At 38.4% G+C, this 6,923-nt stretch overlaps 1 non-coding gene across 1 annotated transcript; it reads right to left on the bottom strand.

The window, feature by feature from the left end:
• Positions 1-5,893: 5,893 nt before the first annotated feature.
• LOC145608116 (small nucleolar RNA R71) lies at positions 5,894-5,999 on the bottom strand. The gene has a single exon (XR_014105729.1). It is a non-coding gene; the product is annotated as a small nucleolar RNA R71 (small nucleolar RNA).
• Positions 6,000-6,923: the final 924 nt, after the last annotated feature.

Raw genomic sequence — 6,923 nt, 5'->3', positions numbered from 1 at the left:
ATTCTACTTCCTGATTGAGTTTTTCTCACTTTTCTGAAACCCATATGTGTTCTAAATATGGAGAAACCCTATGGGAATTCATGCTCCATCTACCTGATTGAACGCTCTGTGCAACAAAGGGTACATCCGAGAGTGTTGAATTCACCAAACTATGGAAGCGAGTTTTAACTAGCGTGGTCCCTTCCACTCACGCCAACCCTTCCAAAGGTAAGGCTTCCGCGAGGTGCATACGGGCTCATAACCATGGACCCTCTTTGACTAACCCATATCCCAAACTTTAGAGAACTAAAGCCATGGTTAGGTTGCAAACTCATTGCATCATATTGTGCCTACTTGACTAATTGTGAATTATTTGTTGTGCATACTCTATGTGTTTTTCCTAACCGTTTGTTTGACTTGTGTTTAAGCCTTAAATAAACTAAATAATGACTAAAAGGACTTTTCCTAATTAATTAATTAATTAATTTGAGCAATTAAAGTCTAATAATTTAATCAGAATTGACGTAGTACGACTTTAGGCAAGTCCCGTAGAGTAAAAATACTGAAAGCAGTCCCAGATTAATGCTCCTGTAATGGCGCAAAAATTTGGGCTTCAGCGCCACACGCTGCTGTGCAACGCCAATCGACAACTCTGTCACATGGCGCTGCACTGTAGTGTGCGGCGACAGTCTTGTTGCTTTGGCGACAGTTCAACATTTTTCTCGAGTCATCATGACGAGTCTAATTAAACAGTTTGCTAAATAGTTTGATTATTTTGTTATTAACAATATCTTTGTAAAGTCCTTAATTGAGTCTAGACACTAAGTCCCATGGTCTTACACAAGAGTCAAAGCATGTCACTTGCACTCACAAATAAAGCACACACTAATATGTATGTACACTTTGACCATGTTTAGAGAGTCTTGTATGCGCGTGTTTTCTGTCATTTTTTTTAGGGGGGGTAAGTCGAATATTAATCCTCCAATTAAACCACTTGTTTGAACCCATATACTTGATTCCCAAAAATATACACCCTATTTTTTCTTTTTTCTTTTTCTTTATAAACCCGTAAAGTCAAAGTCAATTTGAGTCAAGTTATTAAAATAAAAATGGTTTAATTTACAGCGCGTGGTCAAGAAAGGAAGGGCGTTTAATCAGAGACAACCTTTTTGTTCAAGTACAACTTTTTGACAAACCAATCGCTTGAAAAAGGAAAGCTAAGAAGATGATGGCGAGTCAAGAAGAAGTTAATGAGCTCAAGAAGCAAATGGCTGGTGTTACTGAACTGTTAAAGACCTTAACCCTCCAAATTAATGACCATGTGAAGCAACAACAAATGGAGCTCATGCAAGAAAGCTTGAGCAAGATATCTAATGATTACAGGTTCTAGGGCATTAGTTCACAAGGGGTTTCGGTGGACAAGGAGCTTCTTCCATAGAAGTTCAATGCCAACGACATCCCAAAATTCAAGGCAACTGATAACCCTTATTTTCATTTAAGAGCTTTTGAAACAATAATGAATATTAAGGGTGTTGATAGAAAAGTATTTCATTCTTTATTTTCCTTATCTCTTGAAACCGTTTGCCAGCAATGGTTCTTCTCTCTTGAAAAAGAGAAAACCTCTACTTAGGAATCAATTGTAAACGCTTTCATTGATAGGTATAAATGCAATATTCAAGTTGAAAATGATCATAGGGAACTTGAAATACTTAAACAGAAAGAGAATGAAGGTTTCACTTCTTTCTTTTATAAATGGAGAGAAACCTCTTCTAGGATGATTGAAGTACCAAGTGAAAAGGAATATGTGAGATTGTTTATCAAGAACCTCCAGGAAAAATACTCCAAGCATCTAAAATATCAAAACAATTTACACACCTTCAAGGCCGTCTATGATATTGGGATTGACATTGAAGACGACCTTGCTAAACAAAAAGCTGCTAAAAATAACTCCAACAGTGGCTGGAAAGGCAAGAAGAACGAAAATCCTTCTTCTTCCAAAACCACCCACTCAAATAATGTTAGCACCTTTAATTGAAGTGGAGTCCTTGCTATGAACAACCAAGGACAAAAGAAACCATTTAGGAGGAACTTTACTCCTATCGGTATGAGTTATGACACCACATTTGATCGACTGAATGCAAAAGGTCTTATAACTCCTATTGGACCATTTGGGGACCCACTAGTTGAAAAGAGGACAGCTAATTGGAACCCCAATGCACACTACAAATATCAACAAGGTAGGGGACATCTCACTGAGAATTGTTAGAAGCTTAAGGAAGCTATCCAAGATTTATTGATAACAACAAACTACCATTGCCCCCTGTAAGTAAGAAGCCAAGCATCAATAATGCACCTCTCTCCGATTCCTTCGCCATCTCTAATGAGGAAAACCATGTTGATCTCTCATCCCTCATCAAACCTGTCAAAGAAATTCATGCTATCGAAGAAGAGGAGGAAACCTTTTTCGATTCCATGGATGACTTTCCAGAACTAGCAACCAAAGAAGAAGTGCGAATTCTTATATGGTAAATGTGGGAGGGAATAGACTAACTACGTGAAGCTATTGAATTAGCAAAGAAACAAGGAGAGGAACTTCAGAGCAAGCATGCTAAGATTCCACCCATGACGAAGAAAGAATTTCCTCTCCAAGTAATTGGCACACCCAAGAAGAGTAATAAACTCTATACTCCAATTGGGACTTTCTATGCTAAAATGTTCAAAATGCTCTCCGAGAATGGTAAGGTCAAACCTCTCGAATCGAGACCATTTGAATCACTAAAGAGGACAGACAGGTTCTACTGTCTATACCATCAATCTGGGGGACATACCATTGAAAACTGTTTTAAATTCAAGGATTTAATTCAGAAGATGATTGATGATAAGAAACTAGTTCAAATCCCACAAGAACAAGACATAAGCATTAATGGGGTTTGGGACATCGATGATGAAGACGTCCACCTAAAAGACATGGAAGAACCTCCACTTTCAATGTCATATTCAATAGGGAATTTTTGGGATGAAGAGAATTCACCCATAGACGTCCTCACGAGATCCGGGAGAATGCAACCTCCCATCTCTAAACAACCTATTCCTACCGTGCAACAAGTTCCCATACCTATTATAGAAGATAATGACATTGTCAAACAATTCAAGAAGACCAAGGTCGAAATGAACGTATGAAAATTTCTAGCTACGTCTCGAGAACATAGGTTGGCGGTAATGAATGCCTTGGATAAGATAGGGATAAATTCCGACACCACTCTTGAGGGGTTGGCTAACTTCCTTACGAGTGATCTCCCTAGTCCTATCAACTTGATCACTTTTTCTGACAAAGATTTACCTCCAGAAGGTGACATGCATTACAAGGCACTAAATCTCACAATAGTCTGCACGAGGATGAATGTCCCAATGACTCTTGTAGACAATGGATCGACAATTAATGTCTTTCCACTCAGAACTGCGAGAATGTTAGGCATAAGGGATGAAGACTTAACCTCGTCAACACAAGGAATAAGAGCCTACGACAATACTTGTTGCCAAGCTCTTGGAAAAATCACTATGAATGTAATGACGGGATCAATAAAACATGCCACTACCTTCCAAGTGGTAGATATTAAGGCTTCATTCAATTTATTGTTGGGACGCCCTTGGCTTCATGACCTCAAGGCCGTCCCTTCATCTCTTCACCAACAGGTAAAAGCCATAGTTGGAGGAATCCCTATCACAATCGATGCTTCTGATGAGGGGTCATTTATGGCACTCAATTGGTTCTTTTTAGGGTGAATTTCATGTTATTCTATAGCTCTTTTACTTAGAGTTTCCTTGATTTTACTCTTTATTTCTTTTAGTTTGCATTTTCTTAGTTGGATTTCTTTCTTTATGCATTTCTTGGTTTATTTTGTTATTTTCTCTTTTATTTGCTTGTTTTCCTTTATTTTTCAGGTTAAGGTCGTTTTCCAAGTTTCCTGAGGCCTTTTACCAAGTTTGACATTGATTAAGATGTCTAGTGTTCTCCATTTGAAGCTCAAGCATGGAGAAGTGCAAGTTCCTAAGGTCCTTGAGCTATGCATTCAAGCCATGGGGGCATGATTTCTAGTCTTGAACCCGCAAACATGGAGTTTAGAAACTACAAGGTCCCGTGTTTATCAAGAGCATTAAGTGGAACGCACGTGGAGCATCAGAATGATAGGGAAGAGGGCTGCCCTGCTCCTAGGCGCGGGCGCGCGCAACCATGGCGCGGCCGCGCAGCCTGGTGGCGTGGGCGCGCCTGTTTGGATCCCTGTTCCGTACCCAGTTTTGCGCGGCCGCACTCCCCCTGATGGTTGGCCGCGCCTGTATGGGTTTATTTGGGGACGGTCTAACTAACTTATCTTAGTTAGTTTTACTATATATAGATTTTCTTTCTATTTTTAAAGAAGAAGTTTTTTCGAGTTCAATTTTTCAGTAATTAGAATAGAATTAGGTTAGATTTTTAGAGAGAGAAACTCTAGTTTGTAGAGAAAGAAGTTCTTAATTGATGATTGTAGATTGATGATTCCAAGTGTTTTTGTCCATTTGAATTGAAGAAAGTTTGTAAGGATTTCTTTACTTTAATGCAATCTTTGTTTTGATCTCAATTTCTTTGTTAATTGTTCAAGTTGATTGATTTTTGAATTGGTATATTTTTTATTAATATGATGATGATGATGAATTTGTTGCTTAGTTTAGTTTTGATGATGATTTCCATGAATAGTAAGTAGTTTTCTGGCTAGGGAAATGGTGAAGCATATATGAGTAATTGATTTATGCTAATTGGGGGGAAATTGATGGAGTTGATGTTGTGATTAAACTGGTTGATTGATTATGTGCATGTGTGTGTTTAATTTAGGAGTGATCAACCTAAGTTTCACGTACTAGATTTCATTGTAGGTTCACATTGATACGGAAAATTGATTTGTGACTTGCATTTGTTGATTGAGTAGGTTTGCAAGTTTCCTAGCAAGAGTCTCTCGTAGTTGGCGCTAGTTTGACCTCTACGAGATTAGCCTACAATATTCTCTTGATTGCTTAATCGATTTTCCCTCGCAACGCTTGACTTAGTCATCTCCAATCCCAATTAGTTGAATTAATTACGAGTTTATGTGGATCCATACCCTAGTACTTGATAAGTTTGATTTTCATTTCGATTGTTTGGTTGGTAGAATAGACACACCTGACTTCATTGGTTCAAAATAGTTTAGCTTTGACTTTAGCATTCACCTCCCATTCCTAGTTGTTCAACCCTCGAATTACTCTATGCTTTGTGTAGGGGTGTGTTGAGAGATTATAAATTTTGTTTTGACCAAGGGTAGATTAGTTTTCAACGACCTAGTCTCGCCCTAGATAAAAAATGGCGTCGTTGCCAGGGAGTGGCGTAGATGATTGCTATTGTTGTTGAGTCTATTTCACTCAATATCAAAAAAAAAAAAATACAAAAAGATTTTCTTCTTTAGGCTACATTGGTAGCCGTGCTACTAATAATTTTGTTTAAGATTGTTTGTGCAAGTGAACATGGGAGAAGCTCAAAGGGTTACATTGAAGGAATTGGGTACTCCGGGTGCATATAAGTATGAGAGCGGGATTGCTCCATTGTTGATTCCGGATAGTGATTTTGAAATCAAGCCGGCAATGATTACTTTGATCGAGAGGCGAAAATATAATGGTGCATCGAATGAAAGTCCTCTCAACCACCTTAAGGAATTTAAGAAATATTGCAACACTATTAGGGTGAGTGGGGTTGCACAAGATTTTATAAGGCTCAAATTGTTCCCTTTTTCCCTCATAGGGTGAGCTGTGGAATGGTTGGACAAGGAGGTCAAGCCGAATTCTGTAAGAACATGGGACGATGTTACCAAAGGATTCTTATCCCGTTTCTACCCTCAAAAGAAAACAGAGGAAGCTAGAATTTTGATCCAAAATTTCAAGCAAAGGCCTTATGAAAATCTCTATGAAGCATGTGAGAGGTACAAAGAGTATCAAAGAGAGTGCCATCACCACGGAATTCCAACTTACCAAATAATTCAAATTTTTTATAGTGGTTTGAGTCCTCAAGGTAGGTCGAGTTTAGATGCCAGAGCCGGAGGCCCAATAATGAACAAGACGGTGGAAGAGGTTGTTGATGTGATAGATGACGTAGTGAGGAACTACATGAGTTGGCAAGAGGTTGAGGAAGAGTCAACAAACGAGTGTGCGTCGGTTGATCAAGTCAATGCCATCAACAAATTGTCTACTCTACTTTCGGACATAGGGAAGGAGGGGGCTTCTATCAAAGCTAAGCTTGAAAATTCATCTTCACAAGCACAAGATCTTCCCTCCCAATTTAAGAGGAGAGGTACATCCTCTTACTCTAACCCTCTTTTTGCTTCTTGTTTCATGATTGGAGAATGTTTGGTTTGTGATTTATGCGGAAGAAATGATCATGATGCTTCTAATTGTCCAAATGTTCCTTGTGATGGATGGGATGAATACGATGAAAATGAAAATTTGCATGTGAATTATGTTGGTAATAGTGATTTCGGATCTAGAGTTAATGCTCAAAAGAATGTTGGAAATAGGAACTATCACAACCATTGGAGCTACGATAATTATAAAAAATATAGTGGTTATAAGAACCAAGTAACCCAAGGGTTTCGTGGTAACCATAACAACTTTGGTTGTAATAATCAAAGCTACGACCAAGAATATGGGGATCATAACCAAGGTTATGGTAATTATAGTCAAATTTCCAGCCAAAATCTTGATAAGGGTAATTGGAGTAACTAAAGTAGAGGAAATTTTCAAAATGATGCTCAAAGGGGTTCCTCACCCAATTTACTCCAATAACTCAATGCCAAAGTGATGATTCCTATGATCAACAAATTCAATTTATGAGTAGGTGTGGGGAATAGTTTCAAGCCTTTAAATCCCACTAGCTTGAACCCCACTGT

The sequence above is a fragment of the Chenopodium album genome, chromosome 2, assembly GCF_948465745.1.
Source record: "Chenopodium album chromosome 2, dcCheAlbu1.1, whole genome shotgun sequence".
NCBI lineage: Eukaryota > Viridiplantae > Streptophyta > Magnoliopsida > Caryophyllales > Amaranthaceae > Chenopodium > Chenopodium album.
This window is presented reverse-complemented; position numbering and strand designations above follow the sequence as displayed.